The following is a 20,516-nucleotide window of genomic DNA, read 5'->3' as shown; positions in this document are numbered from 1 at the left end:
GATTAAGGAAAAGTCAGGTTTATGTATGTAAATAAACTAAGATAAACTGTAAATATGAATTTATGTCTGTGTCTAAACCTGTTGAAATATATAACATATTCTGGCTATTAAATTATGAAATATATTATATAATATATTATATAAATATATATATTATTGAAATATACTTTACAATGTGCAAGTATGTGCACCTATTTATTCTTACACCAACTCTTACCTATAGCAATGTGGAATCTGTGGCCAAAACACTGCAAGCTGGGCCAGTTGTTGTCCTTCAGGGATTTTATGATATTGGTGCCACTATCAGTTGTCATGCAGACGAGTCGTTCCTCTAAAAGTCCCCAGGAGCTGAGAGCGTCTTTTAAGCCATGGGCAATTATCTCACCAGTGTGGTTGTCGGGGAAATACGCTGTCTGAAGGCAGATGCTGCGCAGAGTCTAACTATTGTTGATGTAGTGAACCGTCAGACCCAGATATGGCTGCATCGTCCGGCTGGACCACAGGTCTGTTGTGGCTGAGTAAAACTGCATCTCCTCCAGCTCACTGCGGATCTTTTCCCGAGTTGTATTGTACAGGTGAGGCAGCGATACATTGGCGAAATACTTGCGACTGGGGACATCGTACCTCGCATCTAATACTTGCAACATGTGATTAAAGCCTTGCTTTTCGACAGAATAAATTGGCAGCATGTCTGTGGCAATATAAAACGTGATCGCCTCTGTAATCGCTTTCCATCGCGCTCCCTTCTTATCATAAGGCACATAGTTTGTAAAGCTCTCAGGAAGTGTAGTTTACTTTTTAGCAGGTGTGCTAGAGGAGGCATTTTCGCTACGGAGCCGGCTGCACTTTTCCCATTCTTCGCGATGTTTATTCCTCAGGTGCTGGAAAAGATTTGTTGTACTGCTGCTTCCAGTAGCAACAGCCTTGAAACAAATTTTGCAGCAAGGCTTCGTCTGTGTTTGGTCTGCTGCATCAAAACCAAACGAGTTCCAAATTACGGAATTACCTGTGCCTTTCTTTGACGTTAGTTCTCTGCTACACGCTGCTATGTTGTTTTGACTGTGTTTACGCAGGGCGGGGGCTGGCTCATAATATCGCGCTACAGTAACGCACAAGGAAGAAACGCGGAAAAGTCCGAAAAAACTATTTTGACAAAAAACTCGAGTTTGCAAAATAAAAATCGTTTTAAACTACAAAATCGATAAATCGATTAAATCGATTTTTTTCCCCAGCCCTACTCTCATTCCCATATCCCTCCTGGTGAAAAGGACTCCTGCCACAGCAGAGGCCTATTTAACAAAAGCAGAATCCAGTCCGGGATTAGAGATAAAGCCAGGCTTCACCTAATGTGAGGATTGCATCCTTTCCAGGACCTATCCATCCCGGAAAGGTCAAGCCAGACTCCACAGGTGTGCCCACGCAAGTTCTTTTGTCTGCATTAGTTTTATATTCATTGAAGTGAATGGTAGGGATCAAAAACGAAAAAGCCCTTGCAAAAAATACACAAAGGTAAAATAATGACTTCAAGAAAAATGTATAACAGAAACAAAGTGGATTATAAATTATTATGCATAAAAGCAAGAAAAAATAGTAAAAGCTGAAGTCAAAATATATACTATTAGACGATTAACTGAAATGTTTGAAAAAATTCCCCTTTTTATTATTTTGTGGTACTCATATTTTTAGCTACTTTTTCCACCAAGCTTTACATTATTAGTAGTAGTTAACCAAAATCTTAATAAGCAGAGTAGATATTTCACTTGAAATTTTAATACATGCTTTTTTGCATGTATTGTGACTCCATTAGTCCTACTCCGGCCCTGGAACCACATCACTGAATATGCACCACTTTTCTCCTTCACCTCTTCTTTTAAGTCCCTCACCCGCCTTTTCATAGAAAGCTAAAGATAAGTAGTTAAGGTTATGTAAAACTAAATTGCAGTAGATTTTTTTTCTATGAAACTTTAGATAATGTCAACAGATTTTAACATTCATTCTTTATTCATTATACAGGATTAATATATTGGAGTATTAGGGCCAGACTAAAAATAAATAAATAATGACAATAAAATGGTAAGGTCACAAGTTTATTCTCGCAAAATTATGAGATAAAAGTAATAATATTACACCTCTATTCTCATAATATTATGAGAATGAAGCTTTAACATTATGAGAATCAAGTTATGATAGAATAAAGTCATCTAATTATTATCCCTTTCGGAAAAAAATAATTGAACGATCCGACCAGCACAGTCAAGCTACCAAACAGCAATCTGAGCTCCTCTTGTGAAATGTAATAACCTAATAATTTGGGGCTGATGGGGTAAAAAGTTCAATATTTTCTCATTTCCAAAACCAATAACAAAGTATATGTCATGATCTTGGCGCTGATGACTGGTTAATTTACTAATTTCATTCACCAGTCTGCCTCTGCCTGGTTTCTAATTGCTGCTCATGTGATTTACCTGCTCCTGTCTCTATTTAAGCTGCCTGCTACCACTCATCAGCACCAGAATATGTATCCAGAGCCAGTGGGAAGAGTGTGTCCATGGTTACCTTAGTGTTTCTGATTTTTGCCTCTCAACCTCTGAGCCCTCCTGTTCACATCTGATCTTTTTTTTACCTGCCTGCTGCCAGATGTCTGGCAAGATTATTCTTGAGCAAGTGGTGAGAGCGTTTCAGCTCTTACCTCAGTGTTTCTTATTACCTAATCCTTTTCTGATTCTCAACCACTGAGCCTGCCTGTTCCTGATTAATCTGTTTGCCTGAACTGTCTTTGGACTCCTGCTTGATCGCCAAATTTGGAGCTGCTTCCTGTCACCGACCTGGATTTCCCTTCGGAACCTCTTTGGACTTCTGGTGTCCTGGTTTTGAATCCTGAGCATTCCCTTGATACAAACTTTGGCTTGACCCTCTGTTTTATCCTGCCTTATTTCACCTGCTTGGATCTTATCTCCTGCAAGTTCTGTAGTCTTCAAGGTTTCAGCATCTGGAACTCTCTGTACAGCAACTGCTGTGTCTTGTCAGCCGACCGGCTTGTTAGGTTAACGCAAGGGTCCACATGGGAATTACGTTCTTTCATACACTGACATTCAAAGTTACTAAGTCTGACTAGGTAATTTTTAAGGGGGGAATCAGCGCCAAGCTGGTTATTCTTAGAATTGAATGTTAAAATGTGTAAAACTGGGTTAAAAATACCTTCTAAATATCTACAGGTTTCTCTAAAGCTTCAATATAGGTCCTTAAAGGAATAGTACACCCAAAACATGATTAGCCTTCATTTTCTACTCACCCCCATGCTGAACAACACTCTGGAGTACTTTTTTGATATCTCAAATGCATCTGGAGATCTGGGAGGCTTCTTGCTGTCTGCTGACATTCAAATAATGGAGGTCTATGGTGACCGAGACAGAAAGGTCCATAAAAGTCCACAAAAAACGTGTCAATATTCCTCCATACTGCTCGTCCAATGTATTCCAAGTGTCCTGAGTGGGTAGCATCCAGAATTTACTCGAAACGAAGTAATTTAGAATGTTTTTAGAGCATAAACAGTAGTGTATAGGATTTCCTGAAAGCGCGCACGTGCGCGCTCATGACGCGTTTGGTGTTTTGGTGATGTTTGGTGATGGGCACTTCTTGCGTACCATACGGTCAAGCTGCTCCCACAACAGCTCAATGGGGTTCAGATCTGGTGACTGCGCTGGCCACTCCAATACCGATAGAATACCAGCTGCCTGCTTCTGCTCTAAATAGTTCTTGCACAATTTGGAGGTGTGTTTAGGGTCATTGTCCTGTTGTAGGATGAAATTAGCTCCAATCAAGTGCTGTCCACTGGGTATGGTTTTCTAATCATCATTTAGCCTTCTGAGCCAATGAGTAAACACATTGTACCATTAGAACACCGGACTGATAGTTGCTGGAAACTGGCCTCTATACACCTATGTAGATATTGCACCAAAATCCAGACATTTGCAGCAAGAATAGTCATTTACCACATTAGCAATGTATAGAGTGCGTTTCTTAAAGTTAAGATTAGTTTAAAGTTCTCTTAATTGAAAAGTACAGTGCTTTTCCTTCAAAAATAAGGACATTTCAATGTGACCCCAAACTTTTGAACGCTAGTGTGTATATATATATATATATATATATATATATATATATATATATATATATATATATATATATATATATATATATATATATATATAATCTGTATTGAAGATATATAAGCACATAAAAATGCTATTTACCATGTATTCCTCATCAGAGTCTGTGTCGTCAGCTGCAAAGGGATAAAGAAAAATAGTTTTTATTGTTTACACAGTCTTCGTACATAAAATATTTATCTGGAGCTATTCAATGTTTAAAATTCAGCTAGCTGAAGCAATTGAAGCACCAACCTTTTCTCACTAAGTTTTTGAAGAACTGTGCTTCAAATAGCAAAATTTTTGCTGGCCACATTGTGAGTTGATCTTTTATTTGTCCCTATGTATTGTCTATATAAAAGTTAGTCTAGAGACCTGGAGCAAGAAGAGACAGAGGAGGAGTGGGAATTTTTATCTCACCATGCATCTTTTTTTATCTTTTAAAAAGTGCGTTGTTGTTGCAACATTCAGGCTACTACAAACCCCTAAGACGTTGTATTATGTAACTCTGTTTATGAGAACAGTGTAATTGAATAAAAGCAAAATATGTTTGGTGGTCTAGATCATAACATATCATAACATATCTTTTTCTTATTTTTTTGTATCTCTCTTCTCTCCAATAAGAAGGCATAATAATATTATTTACCATTTATAGGGTCCCCTATTTGTTTGTCTCCATACTTACTATTTTATAATACACAATAAACGTTTAAATCTGTTTAAAATTCTGGCTCTCATGACCCATATACGGAGGCCTCAGTCCTCAATGTGGCCGACTTAGGTTCGAATCCAGCCTGTGGTCCTTTGCTGCATATCTCTCCCCTTCTTTCATACCCCCTTTCTTGTCAGCCCACTATAATAAATGATTGACTCGTGCCGTAAAATAACTTAATAAAATCAAAATAATAATCCTCCCTTAGAATCTGAGAATATGTGGCCTTTTTTTTTCTTTTAATATCTACCCTTTCAGTGATGTCTGCATGGCTCTGGATATAATAAAAATGTGTCGACAAGTTCAGGGGTAAAAATATCCAGCAGTGCTATATAAAATTCAGTCATCCCATGTTCACAGCCTGTGCCCTTCACTTCCCCGGAATATTGGGAACAGCAGTTTCATCTCTGTGCAGAATGTTGATGCTTTAAGCATAAACCAGCCTAGGTTTAAGTATGAGTCCTGAGAGCAAAGTAGAGCCAAAGTAGAGAACAGTGTTGTGAGAGCATGGGAGTTCCCACATATGTACAACAAAACACCAGGATGTGTATGGCAGACTTTTTTGATGTTTATTAGCTTGACTGAGCATGTAATGCAGATAGCTAAAATGTATTTTTTTCTAGTCAAAACAAACATTTCAGACATCTAAAATAACATTCTTCCTTTATAGTATGAGAATTTCAGATATCTTGAATATAATTCTTACAAGTACAAATAATGTCACGTCTCCCATTAAGTGTGCTGGGGTTTGCTCTTTACTAATTACAATATCATTTTAACATATTTGCTTGACTTGATATGTATTTCAGACATCTTTAATAGTATTCCTCCTATATTAAATGAGCATTTCAAAAATCTGAAATGTAATTCTTACTAGTACAAATTATGTTACCTTTTCCCATTTATGTGTATTGGGCCTTTACTCATATCTAAAATTACTTTCTTCCTATCTAAAATAAACATGTTTTGCACAAATTGTTTTAAAATCTTAAGTAAAGAAAATCTTACACAAAACTGCGCAAAGTGCAAGACATATTATATGTGTGACTCATAGAGCACTATGAAAGGCAGAAAAAAATCTAACATTACAAAACTTCAAATTTAAAAGCGATTTCACAAAAACCAGACCAATTTGTCCCCACCTGCCTTTTCACAACAGCTCAGACATCAAGGAATTTGTCACTGCATGCACACGGTGCAATCAAGCCAAGACCTCTCATCGACCTCCCTCTGACCTGTTACGTCCACTTCCTGTGCCCTCACAGCCCTGGTCCCACATGTCCATGGATTTCACCACCTGTTGCCTGTATCTGAAGGTAACTCCTTTATTCTCACAATAATTGACAGATTCTCCAAAATGGTTCACCTGGTTCCTCTACAGAAAATTCCCTCTGCAAAAGAGATGGGCAAATTTCTTGCCAAGGAGGTTTACTGCTTTGACATTATTCCCATAGACATAATTTCTGACAGAGGTCCACAATTTGTTGCCCAATACTGGAAGGACTTCTGATCTCTGCTGGGGATCTCTGTTAGCCTGTCATCTGGCTTACACCCGAAGACAGATGAGAGGTCTAGACCAAACTCAGCCTGCCCTGTGAGTATGATCCTACTCGAAGGGCACTAATCTTACCATGGGTTGAGTATGCCATTAACTTCATGTCTTCTAGCACCACTGGTCCCTCTTTTTTCTATTCTGTTTATGGATTTCTGCCATAGGAGTTCCTTCAAGAGAAGGATTCTTATGTTGCATCTGCCCGACTATCGGCCCTGGGATGCCGATGAGCTTGGAGAAAGGTTAGGAAGGCTATAAGTCCCAGGCCGCCAACCATCATCACCTGCCAGCACTGCAGTACAAGGTGGGAGAAAAGGTGTGGCTCTCCACCCAGGACCTGTCATTAAGGGTGAAATGCAGGAAATTGGCTCCTCGTATCATTGGTCCCTTCCATTTCACTTAAGCAGTGATGCCTCCAGCTCCCTCTGACCATGAAGATCCATCCCACCTTTCACATGTCTTGTGTCAAACCTGTTGTGCAATCTTGATGCAGCAGTTTTAACATTCCAATACACTGTTAAAACATCTCTCCTGGTTTCTGGATTAATTCTGTGTCTTCCGATTTCTGGTGATTACTGCAGGTTCTTCTCGTACCCTTAATGATGAAACAAAATTGACGGCAGCTGTATCAAATTAGCTGATAGCCCAAAAGCTCCCTGAAATAATCTAGTGGGAAGAACAGGAAACACTGCAACACACTCCCAGAACCGCAACCGTGCCTTTTTATTTTTTATTTTATTCTATTATTGTTACCTTTTTTTTGTCTCGTGGAGGCCGCAAAGCCCCAAGCTTTTTTGTAGGAACAAAAGACAGTGTGAAAGATTACGATATGTTAAGCAAAACAGCAGTGATTTTGTGCCTTTAGAGAACAAAATGTTCATCAGCGTCTGCAACAGTGGACTGGAAACTACAGTCCCTTTGACCAGCTTTAGATTGCTCACTTTGGAGATCTTTCAGAAAATGTTTTGCTTAAGCTGGTGTGGAGAAAAACTTAGCGGATCCCCGGTGCTTGATGCTAAGCTGGGAAGGGTAGAGAAGTGTGTATTCCAACTCCATCTCTCGCAGCATCCACTTTATGTCACGGTAGGCATTTCTTCAGAGGAAACTGATTTTAGTCTTAATCAGTTTCCTCTTTCCTCCCGCAGAACTCTGAACACTGATGTCCTGAACCTCGCCTGCGGCCCCCTCTTCTGAATTGACCTTATTTTTGTGTTGTCCAATAAAAATCTTACACTGCTTCTATTTCCCCCCATCTGTGTCTGCATGTGGGCCAAACACCTTAAAACCATGACAATAACAAGAATCAGTGACATCCAGTGTTGGGCACGTTACTTTGAAAAAGTAATTAGTTATAGTTACTAGTTACTTCTCCCAAAAAGTAACTGAGTTAGTAACTGAGTTACTCCACAATAAAAGTAACTAGTTACTAGTAAAAGTAACTATTGCGTTACTTTTGCGTTTCTCGCCCCCGTAACCCTCACCACCCGGCCCCCACCTTCTCGCCGTGTGTTTCAAAAGCCAGCTGAATAGAGTGGAAGACAAAGACAAGAACCTGCAGAGTTTTGCATTTATTGCAACTCAACGTAAATTACAGCAGGGGGGAACGCTATCTGACGGGCGTATAAACCCCGTCAGATAGCGTTCCCTCTGCTTAATATGGGGTATGAAATGTATGTAGTGTATGAAATTAATAACTGGGGATGTCTAATTCTGAAATCCTGTGTGTTTGGGTTGTTATAGATACTGCAACATCTATCTATCTATCTATCTATCTATCTATCTATCTATCTAGATTTCTCCCTTTCTCCATATAGGCTAACACTTAATCTTTTACACTCTCCATAGTTCTCCTGTGGCACGAGCAGAGGGCGGCTGTTACGCGCCTTTAGCGAGCATGCGCGTTTCCTGTCGCTTGAGCGGTGAATCGTGCCGCCTGCGCTGTGCGGAGATGCAGGGGAAACCGTATCTGATGGGGAAACGCAGCTCGACGTAACGCTGGTATTTCCATGTGGAAAACGCTGTTTTGCTGCTTGAGCCCTCCTCACTCTCCATCTCTCTGTGTGTGCTGTATGTTAACACCCGCCAGCGGAAACATCCACTTACCCAACTGACAGATGCAATCTCACTATACATCAGCCAATCTCATCCTCCCCTCTCTCATGACAAGGCGCGCACGAGTCCTATCATGAAAAAAAGGTTCATTGTGCGACGTGAGTAACACGCAGTAACGGGGTGTCTGCAATGGTAACTGCGTTATAGTTCCAGTCAAAGTAATTAGTTAGATTACTCGTTACTAAAAAAAGGCGTTACTAATGCCGTTACTTTCAACGGCGTTAGTCCCATCACTGGTGACATCACACACCAACTGGCGTCACCGGTGATTGTGGTGACACCAGTGATTTTGGTGGTCCAGAATTCTCAGTCTGTCCTGGTCACTAATATTCCCTCTCTCATTACAGAGATCCAAAGAGATCCAGCTCCAGTCTCAGACAAGTCTTTCACAATCTGCTGCATCTTTCTATTCAATAAACTGTTGCATGTCTTTGTTCAGGCTGAATTCTGTGTTCTCAAATTCTGTTTGTTACAGATGGCAGAAAAATCTCTGTCTCAGTCTTAGGTCTTTTGCAGACTCCAACAGGTTTTCTTCCAGAATAGTCCTGTATTTGGGTCCATCCATCTTCCCGTAAATTTTTATCATCTTCCGTGTCCTTTTTAAAGAAAAGCAGCCCCAAACCATGATGATGCCACCACCATGTTTGACAATGGACAGGTGCATTCAGTGTGATGAGCTGTTTTTCTTTTACGCCAAACATAACATTTTGCTCTTTAAACAGACCTCTGAGACTCTCACCGAGCAGGTGCATTTCTACGGAGACTTTATTAAACACGGGTGGATTCTATTTATCATCATCAGTCATTTAGATCAACCTAGGATCATCTAGAGATCCTCACTGCATTTCTGAGTTTGCTGCACTGAAATTAAAGGGGTTGAATAATTTAAACCAAAGGAGTTTAGAGAAGCCAATTAACCTAACAGTCATGTTTTTGGGCCGTGGGAGGAAGCCAGAGTACCCGGAGAGAAAACCCTTATGTACAGGAAGCAAACTCATGCAAAATCCATGTAGAAAGGCGGGGAATCAAACCTGGAACCTTCTTGCTGCAAGGCAGCAGTGGTAACCACTGTTCCACTGCTTAAAATAAACAATAAAATGTGTTCCACTTCATGACTGTGTCCCAGTTATTGTTGATTCTTTACAAAAAAATTGCAATTTTTTTTAATTGAAGCCTAAAATCTGGCAATAGCTCGAAAAGTTAATGGAGGGCAAATACTTTTGGAATGCACTGTATATCACAATAATTTGCACAGTAAATAAAACAGATCCAAGTCATCTTAAGAATCTTACCTGTCCTTAATGCTGCAGATTGTTGGACGTCTTTTCTTTCCGCCATCAGTCTTTTCTCAGAGACCATGTCATCAACTTTTTGCAATAGAGTAATTATCTCATTTTCATCCATCATACTTCTTGTACATGTATGGTATCTTTTTCATAAAAACTGCTCTTTGCTTTCAAGTCTTGGAGGGCACTTTCACAAATTTCATCTGGGCCATGAGTCACAACTGTCATTACATAAGAACTGTGCTCCTTCCCAAATCTTCTTTCTAGCCACTGCATTCCAGAGGTGTACTGGCTCTCATGCTGGCCATTTGATATCAGTAAGATAAAGACAGGATCTTCTGCATTTATTGGAACTGTGTCAATGCTTGGAAACCCAAGCATGTTTATGAAAGATATGTGACGACCTAGGAGGTCATAAAGTCGGGATGAAAACTCTTTCTCATTTCTCTCCTTGTCTTTGTCAAGTATGATATTTTTTGATCCTATCTCAACGGAATTATTGTTTCCAATTAAAACAAGTGTAAGTTCTGGAGTCACTGAAAAAGAAAAGTATAATAACATGACATAGTTGTTTAAAGCAGGCTTAAAAACTACAATTTAGAGAATGCAATTAGGACAGTGGCGTTGGAGCAGTTCTCTCTCAGTGTTCGGACCAGGACCAAAAACTGCACCCTTGCGCCTTCTTCTCCCGACGTTTCTCTGCCGCTGAGCTAAACTATGATGTGGGGGACAGAGAGCTCCTGGCAATCAAGCTAGCCTTAGAGGAGTGGCGCCACTGGCTCGAGGGGTCCGAGCAGCCCGTGTTGATTTGGACTGATCACAAGAATCTCGCCTACCTCCAAGCCGCTAGGCGTCTCAATCCCACACTGCATGAAAAGTGAGATTTTCGTCCCCGTAAACCCCCGTAAACTCCCGCAGATCTCCCTGATTTTCGTCAGTTTCCGACAATTTGCAACCCGCGCTTGTCCGCGTTTGTCGTGCCACAAATTGTCGGAAACGGACTCTGACGTATGTGGAGAGCGATCAGCTGTACTAATGGCCCTAATTAGCATATGAATGCAGCAAACCCGCGCGGCTGGCCAGGTCTGGCTTGAATAACCTACTCAGTATTGGCTGAAACCACTATTCTCAAACAAGTGAAATCCCTCGTGATTGGCAGCAAAACCACACGTGGCCACGCCAGGCTTTAATTTTCTTACTGAGTATTGGACGGAACCACTTCTTTTTAAACAAGTAAAGTCGCTCGTGATTGGTTGGCATATATATATATTTACATATAAATTTACATATATATATATATGAATATATATTTATTCATTCATATGCTGTGTATTTATGTTATCCTACACTACTACACAATTATTAGGCTAGCATCAAGGACATGAATGAATTTATACAGGAAATGAACATTTGCCAGGAAGCTGTTTATGCAAAGAAAGAGCTTTATTAAAACACACACAACTATATACAACGCGTTTCAACACATGCGTATCTAAAAATTACAACTCCGTGAACGGTCCGTTTGCTTCCTCGGGGTTGGAGGTAACTGGCAGCATTCCCTCCGAGGCAGGTCCGATGTGCAGACGCCTACTGTGCGTGGCCCTGTACTTCGGCATCGCTTCTACCCGGGACCGCAGCTTAACACAGAGTTCAGTGAGATCAGGCCTACGAAATGGCGGCGACCGTACAATCCATCCAGAGACACCGCCGACAACGCCATCTTCTTCGTCGGACATGAGGCCGACGGTGGCGAACTTCCAGAGTTCCACTTCCTCATCTGCTAGCACACTCTGCCTCGCTTTCAGCAGCTGAAAAAAAAAACAATGAATCAGCGCACTGCGTATGGACACAACACATCTATCAATGCACCTGAAAAATAGTCACCAAATAAAGTCTTACCCTCTTTCTTCTGGCCCGACTCCGAGCAGATAGCCTCCGCACGCAACGTGTTGGCTGGCTGCGTATATCTGAAGCTCCTGCGTACCGTCTCAAAATACGTCTTACAGGCAGCTGGAAAACAATTAAATGAGAGTGGTATGAATAAAAAATCAAACGCAAGTCACAGTAACAAGGAAGGAGAAAACATTAAAACAAGTCACTTACACACAATGTCGTCTTTATCAACATCGTGTAAATCTGGACTTGCTGATATGGCTCCGAGCAAATAGGAGGTCTGTGAAAACAAAATGTAAAGCTATGATCGGTATCTATCCGTATCCATTGCCTTTTACCGCAGAATGAAAGCATATTCTTTAAATCTTACCCTTGCTCCGTTTCATAGCGCCTGCAATTAGTCTCCGAGTTGTGAAGACGGCGTACTGCTTCCTGTGAAACACAAAAAATACACTTTAATAAAGCTTGTTCTTGCAAGGCTACTATTAGCCGTAGCTTTAGGCTAGGCTGTTATTAGCCGTAGCTTTAGGCTAGGCTGCTATTAGCCGTAGCTTTAGGCTAGGCTGCTATTAGCCGTAGCTTAGGCTAGGCTGCTTTTAGCCTAGCAGGCAGTAATCGAACATATATTTACCGCTAGTATCTCTTCTTTGAGTTCGTCTTGTTCGATGCAGAGTCGCCATCGCGTCCAAGAGGAGTTTTACCCCGAAATCCCACATACTCCGCTCCAGACCGCCTGCTCAAAGCAAAGCATACATCCTCCACTGTGGCTGCACACCGCGCCGCTCTGAGTTTCTTGGAGATCGTAGGGAGCATGCGCGAGATGAACAAGGGTTTCCGCGGATCAATAAAAATAATTAAAAAATCATTCTTTTTTTTTAAATCAAGGCCTTAATTGGCACGAAAATTATTTAAATATGTTTATCGAAGTATTTATAATTCTTTAATAAAAAATGCTTATAAAAACAATTTCGTCAGATATATTATATCGCTCCAGGCGGAGAAAAAGCTAGAGGATATATATATACGTATATATGTATGTGTGTGTGTGTGTGTTTACATACATACAGGAGTCATGGAACTCTGCTTACAGCTCCTTCATATTTCATGTACACTAATAACTTGTGTACATGGTTCTTGTTGATGGCATAAAAATAATTTCAAATAGCATTAAAATAGCATTAAATTAGAGTCACTCATTCCTGTATGAACCCTGTGAGCGCTTAATTTAATATGACATATTAAAAAAATCCCACCATCATCCAGCATATGTTCAGTTTCTGCCCAAATATATATATATATTTTTGTAGATTTTTGTAACGGGGATAAGGATAATTCAAAACTGCTTTTTTTAATGAACTTGTTCACTACTCCCAAACTCAGCATCTCTTTTCATTCCTGTAATAAGAAGTTTCTTTTGAATGGATTTGATTAAAGTTTAAGTCCCTCGGCAGTGGCGGCTGGTGAAAAATATTTTTGGTGGGGCTGATATAGCCTAGTGTATGTCTCCAACTAACCCGGAATAAGAATTCAAATAAACAATTGGACAATACATACAATTTAACAGTAATGATTTAATTTACTATATAATAACAGTAACAGTGATGATTTGGGTCACTGTGACGGGGTTCTTTGGCCTCCAAGAATCCAGTCTCAGTCGGGTTACCGGTGTTGGTGATTTATTGAGCTCAAAAACTCAAAACAGGGTGCAAAAGAAACTAAACATATACAAGATACTCTGGGCCTCAGCCTCCCTCCAGTTACCAGCAATGTAACAAAGAAACAGAAAACAAAAATTGCCGCTTTTCTTCCCACAGCCCTCATTAAATAGTTTAAGCCCCTCACCTCAGGCTCTCTTATTTCTGATTTCTTCTCATTAATCAGTTTTGTCCATATATTACCTCCACAAACAATTGATGTACAAAAACAAATAATTTTTACAACTTAATTCTTTTACACAGATTCATTGACTTATTCAATTACACCAAACTGGGTTTGAACCCAGCAAAGACGCAGCCAGACTGAAGATGACAAGTCCCCGCATAAACACGTACACACCCACACCCCCCACATACCCACACACACACACACCCACACACACACACACACACACACACACACACACACACACACACACACGGCTAACTCCACTGAAATATTAAGTGTGCACCCTCAATACGCCAGCAGGTAACCAGGAACAGCTTGTGTGTTTTAAGTTAATAGAGCTACTGATCTCAGCGCGAGTGTATTGGTCCTCACAAACACAGTATAACAGGAATGTGTGTGTGGCGCGCAAAGTTAGAGAGGTTGTTTTAAGCGACGAGGTGGATTCGTCACAGTCACAATAACCATGAAATGAAATGTTCATATCATACAACAGGGATGTTCTTCTGGCAAACGGGTAGATAAATAAGGATCTCACCGAATTTGGTGGAAGCTGCATCTCCCTCGTTACATTCGCCATCTTCCCTCTAACTGTCTGCACCTGCGCTTGGGTTCAGAAGAGAAGCCTGTAAAAGCGCAATATTTTCAGCGCCCCAATACCATAAAGTTCCGAGACGCTGATTGGCCATTAAATTCACCTAGCAATAGTACATGATTGACAGATTCTCTGCAAATGTGGGTCAGTCTGATCACAGCCCCCAGAACAGAGACGGTAGGAGTCTGTCTGTGGAAATCCACAAATTAATGACAGTAGATAGGGAAATGTAGTTTATATAATTTGTTTTGCTTATAGTTACACAGTCTAGAGAGTAAAACAGACATTTATGAGTTAATTTCTAAAAATATATTTTACGTTTCTCTCTTCTTATCAGGGAGGGCGGTGCCCCAGCGCCCCCTATGGGCCGGCCGCCACTGTCCCTCGGTATAAAATAAATATTTTGATGGAGATGAGAAATCTGCTTCCTCAATGGTGAATAACCAATAGTTTGGATCCAATCATTTAAATAAACGGTGTTAGTTTTTTTTTTTTTTTTTATATATAAGAATTGTGCTATAATTTCTAGTCACCGATCTGTTGCTGCTATATTTTAATTTGACGAACCGGAATTTGTCGATGTTCTTTTTCCTGTTTGGTGCGATTGCAATTGCGGATCTTGACCTGGCCGGACCTTATGACCACAGTGTACCAATCTTCTTATGGCTACTTCCAACAGGATAATGCGCCATGTTATAAAGTGAATCATCTCAGACTCATTTCTTGAAACTTTTCCAATTAAGTAATTGTGAATTGAGCATATTGACAGACAACATTTTATTTTTTATCTTAAATGCAATTTTTTTTTTAATAATTACTGCTCTAAATGTATTGCTCTGTCAGCTAAAGATCTGTTTTGGTCTCTATACCTTCATTAAATAAATCAATTCAAGCTAAAATGTAAGAGGCTATACTGAGCCTGATCTCTTTGTATCAGAGATTTTCTTACCTTTTAGAAAAATGTCACTTGGAGTAACCCCCCCCCTGCAACCCTGATTTGCATTTGTATAGCTCACAGCATGGTCATTTACATGTTAAAGCCTCCCCTAGAATTCCATGGGGGGGAGGCATGGGGGGAACACTGCCTAAGAAAGTCCACGTCAATTTCTGACAATTTACGGGAGTTTTCGGCGAAGCCTGCAAATTGCCGTAAACTGCCGCTAACCTGAAGTTCCACGACAATCTACAGTGCCGCATATTGACGAAAATCCCACTTTTCATGCAGTGCCAGGCAGGCCCGCTGGTCTCTTTTCTTCACACGGTTCCACTTAGCAATATCTTACCGTCCAGGAACCAAGAACCAAAAGCTTGATGCTCTTTCCCGCCTACACGCACCCCTGGACTCAGAGGGAGAACCAGCTTTGGTCCTTCCCCCGACCTGTACCTTCGGGGCTCTTCATTGGGAGGTTGAGGACCTGATCGCCCAAGCTCTCCTCTCAGAGCCCGACCCTGGTAATGGCCCGCCAAACCGCACCTTCGTCCCGTCATCTGTGCGGTCATGTCTAATTCAGTGGGCACACTCAGAGAAGTTCTCTGCGCACCCAGGCATCTTTCGCACACAAACTTTTGTGAGAGTTTGTCCTCTCGTGTCCCGTGTGTGCGAAGAATAAGACCTCTACTCGCACCCCTGCTGGCTTACTCCAGCCTTTACCTGTTCCTGAGCGTCCCTGGTCCCACATAGCCTTAGATTTTTTTAACGGGCCTCCCCTCCTCACAAGGGATGACCACCATTTTGACCGTTATTGACCGGTTTTCTAAGGCCTGTCACCTAATCCCTCTAAGAAAGCTACTATCCGCTTTCCAGACTGCTCAGCTCCTGGTTCGGCACGTTTTTCGCCTGCATGGTATCCAGCAGGACGTTCTGTCTGACCGTGGACCTCAGTTCGTTTCTTGGGTTTGGAGAGAGTTTGCCACCTCTCTCTGTGCCAGGTATACTCTCCCCTCCGGCTACTACCCTCAGACCAACGGTCAGACAGAACGAATGAAACAGGAGCTGGAGACTGCCCTACGTTGCCTCGCTTCCTCTAATCCTTGTGATTGGAATAAGTTCCTCCCGTGGGTTGAATATGCCCATAATTCCCATGTTTCCACCGCGACCGGAGTATCCCCCTTCGAGGCCTCTCTAGGCTACCAGCCACCGTTGTTTCCTGAGGATGTTAAACAGATCGCCGTCCCCTCTGTTGACCAACAAATACACCGTTTTAGGCATTTCTGGACTCAAACCACTCAAGCACTTCAAAGAACTGCTGAAAGGAACCGCGTCACAGCGTCACAAGGAGAGAGAATCCAGTAACCAGAACAAGGTCCTCACAAGGAGGATCCCCGGCGACACGAGAAAATACCTGAGAGAACGTAGACAACGAGAGTCAATTATTAGAAGTTTGTATACAGGAAAAGAACACAGACAGTATTTATGTGGAAGCTCAGAGTACCATAACTGGCAAACACTCAGGCAAAGAATTACTGGCAGTCTCCTTCCTCTTAAGCTCCAGGATGATTAGTCGATGAGTAACAGGTGCACAGACAGAACCAATAGGTGCGCCCCTCCAGATGCAGCCTCTAGTTGCCATCTATGAAGGTGAAACCCCAGTTCTTAACAGTGTCCATCTCCCTGCCAGCTCCCATATCAGCTTTTCTGATTGACTCTTGGGGTACATCCAGCAGCAAAAGTTCAACTTTTACAACTCCAGAATGTGCTAATTGTGAAGTGAATCACACTCTTCAGTGGCTCAGAATGTCACAAGGCGTTGCTTCAGGGGGCAACATAGGATGCCCCCTGGAGGACAGGGTTTCCTATGTTACATATAATGTGGAAGATGTATTTTGTAAAATATATCCTAAAGGGGGGACTTATAGGTACATATGGTGACATTCAACTGGTCCCCATATGGTAATTTGGGGTCTTCTGTTTTTTCAAATAAGGGATGACATCAGTGGCAGCTGGCCAATAGTGAGCACTATGGAGCCGCCCCACCCACCCAATGACCCTGAACAAAACATAAAAAAATATAAATGTGTATTTTTTATAATTTAATTTCAAATTAACATTTCAAATATTTCGAAACATAGGCTATTGATTATTTATTATTTAGTATTTTTTAGATGTGCATGATACATATGTAAACTTTAATGACTAGTAAAGTGTCATTTCATTTTAAGTCCGATTGTTTACGTATTTCCGCCCTAGGGCACCGAAATCTTTGCCCATTGACTCTTGTTAAAAGTTGTGCATACGCAGTATCTCCTCTGCAATATAAAGGTATAGGAGAGGCACAGCTCTGGTGCGCCCCGAGCTGATAGGAAGTGAGAGATAGAGAGAGAGAGAAGAGAGAGATAAATGGCACAAGAAATGTCCTTTTCTGGTATCTGGCTTAGCAGGCTAACAGCATATAGCGAGGCTCACATTTTATTCTGCTTTCCCTGCCTCCTTTTTCAAATTTCAGAAATTTGATGGATGGATGCATTGATAGAGACAGGTGCTCTTAAACAAACACATTCTCAGAAAGTTTTTATATATTAAAAAAATATCAAGCTGATTAATAGCTTCTCCAATATTAAACTGATACATTTTATTTTTAGGTTTGTGACAAAATGTTGGACCATGCAAAACACAAACTTATCTTCACAAAGCCTCAGAAGGGCAAGATTTATGTACAAAAGTAAACCTGTATATGAAATAATGTTTTGTTTTTATATAGTGTTTTTATAATGTTTTTGTTGTTGGCAGTCATATAAACATACTGGTGTGATATCTTAGTATATCTTTGATTGGTTTTTGAATTCATAGCCCCCCCCCGGAGACAACTCCACCAGCTGCCACTGAATGACATTACACATTTATTTTGAGTCCAGATCTCCTGCAATCCAAAACTGGGTACTAAACTTGTCTGGCTTGGATGTAATGTACTGCAAAAAGGGACCACTGCGATGATCGTTGATGGCTCAGACAATTGGACCCAGAATTAAGGCAGACAGAACAGGTTGGTTCAAAGGAGAGTCTCTTAATTGGAAAGCTCTGGATTTTAAGGTGTCAGTTGGGACCGGCTTGCTGGATTTTCTGCAGAAACAGACAGGTTAGTGATCACTAGGCTCAGATGGGGGACTATAACGAGCATGTGAATCACTAACCTATTTTAAAGTTCAGTTGGTGTCCAGAGGAAGGAGTGAGAGTCAGTCGGATGACTGCTCCACAATATGCGGCGGGAGCCGCCAGGGGAGTTCCAGGAGCTGAGCAGAGCAGTTAGCAGATGCTGAAGGGCAGGAGGGTCCAGAGGCAGAATCGAGACCAGGTAACAAAGCCGAGGTCCAGACCAGAATATAGGAGAGATGCTGAGGTACCAAGCTGATAATCCAAGCTGGAGTCTGAAGACAGGTCCAAGGTAGTTTGCAGGCAGAATCCAGGTAACAATCTAAAAACAGATCAGGCAACAGAGCAGAACAGGGGCAACCAAAACTCAGAAGAGCAGGGACAGAAACTAGTCAGGATGAGGAAATCAGAAACTTGCAGACTGCTAGAAAACTTGCTCACTTGGCTCAAATAATCTGGCACTGGTGGCTGGAAAACAGGAAGCATGAATAGGAGCTGGGAGAGGTGGATCAGATGAGCGGTAACAAGCAACTGGACAGAGTCAGACAGGTGAATGGAATGAGCACTTAAGCCAGCCACCAGCACCAAGACCATGACACTGGATCCTGTTTGTGTTCGATTAAGCCAGAAACCTTGCTCACTAGTGTTGGGGATGACTTTTACCCGGAATTGACTAAGGTTCCTGAGGAGTACAACAACCCCTAATAAGGGTAAGGCCACCGCTCTTCCCCGGCAGGGACCTTATGATTGTGGCATCAACTAAGTGCTACGAACTTCACCCCCTAGGTACAGGATATATTCTTTGTCCGCCCCTGAGTATCTAGCTATAGAAAAGTACATCTTTGATTCACTTAAGGCAGGCATTATTCATCTCTCATCATCTCCTGCCGGTGTGGGTTTCTTTTTTGTATGAAAAAAGGACGCTTCCCTTAGACCAGGCATAGACTACAGGGATCTAAATGAGATCACAGTCAAGAATCGTTACCCTCCCCATCCCTCTGATAAATTCAGCTTTCGATCAGATTCAGGGTTCCAAGATTTTTTCTAAGCTAGACCTCCCCAATGTGCTTAGAGATATGGTGGGACATTTTGTTTTTGTTTGCCTGGATGATATCATTACTCTTGGGATTTGGAATCCCATAAGAAACATGCCAGATCTGTTCTGTTACAAAACCAGTTGTTTTTTAATTCAGAGAAATGTGAATTCCATGTACACAACATGTCATTTTTGGGTTTTGTGGTTTCTCCTAAACAGATCTCCATGGATACTATGAAGATGCGTGCAGTTACTGACTGGCCCGTACTAGAGACTGACATTTTTTCGGGAATCCCACGGGTCACGGGATTCCCGTGGGATTCCCGTGGGATGGGAGTCAGTATTAGTAACGATCACGGGATAGGGACGGTACAGGATTAAACATTAACGGGAGCAGACAGGAGCGGGAGCAAACCAATAGTAACTTCCGCTCTGAGTTTTTCACCCGCGCTCAAAAACAACAAGAATGGGAGTGGTGCAGGAGCGGGAGTCATTCTGAATGGGAGCGGGATGGGAGTGGGAGTAATTTCACCAGGAGTGGGACGGGACAGGATTTAGATTTCTACTCTGGCCCGGGATCGGGACGGGACACCATTTTTTTCTGTGGGAGTGGGACAGGACAGGAGTGAAAATCCACTCCTGCGTCAGTCTCTAGCCCGTACCTAAAGTGGCTTATCTGTAGCTAAGAGAAAGTAGCTGGACAAGCTGATCAGGAAGGTCAGCTCTGTGATTGGATGCCCTCTGGACTCAGTGCAGGAGCTGGGAAACAAAAGGATCCTAACTAGATGAACATCTCTGTTGGATAACGTCTCCCACCCCATGCATGAAACTGTTGCAGAACTTGAGAGATCCTTCAGTGACAGTCTGCTGCACCCTAAATGCACCAGGGAGCATTATCACAAATCCTTCCTCCCAGCAGCTGTAAAACTTTATAACCATCTCTGTTCCCAACAACCTCAATAAGTCATTACATTCATGCTGATTTTGGACTGTTTCTATCTTAGTTAAATAAAATGCTGCTCTCATTTTCAAAGGTCCACATTTGTGTGACCATATTTTCCTAAATGTTTTTGCTGCTGTAAACACCAGAATTTTCCCATTATGGGACAATAAAGGGTTTTTCTATTCTATTGTCTACTTTTTTTAGTACCACTACCACTGTCACACCTTTATCCTTTAGTGTGGGAAGGTAGAGGTATTTTTATCCTCTCTTAGAT

At 41.6% G+C, this 20,516-nt stretch overlaps 1 pseudogene; it reads right to left on the bottom strand.

The window, feature by feature from the left end:
* Window positions 1-437: 437 nt before the first annotated feature.
* On the bottom strand, window positions 438-15,676 carry LOC119775704 (annotated as a pseudogene).
* Window positions 15,677-20,516: the final 4,840 nt, after the last annotated feature.

The sequence above is a fragment of the Cyprinodon tularosa genome, unplaced genomic scaffold (genome assembly GCF_016077235.1).
Source record: "Cyprinodon tularosa strain WSP-4 unplaced genomic scaffold, ASM1607723v1 ctg89, whole genome shotgun sequence".
Lineage (NCBI taxonomy): Eukaryota > Metazoa > Chordata > Actinopteri > Cyprinodontiformes > Cyprinodontidae > Cyprinodon > Cyprinodon tularosa.
This window is presented reverse-complemented; position numbering and strand designations above follow the sequence as displayed.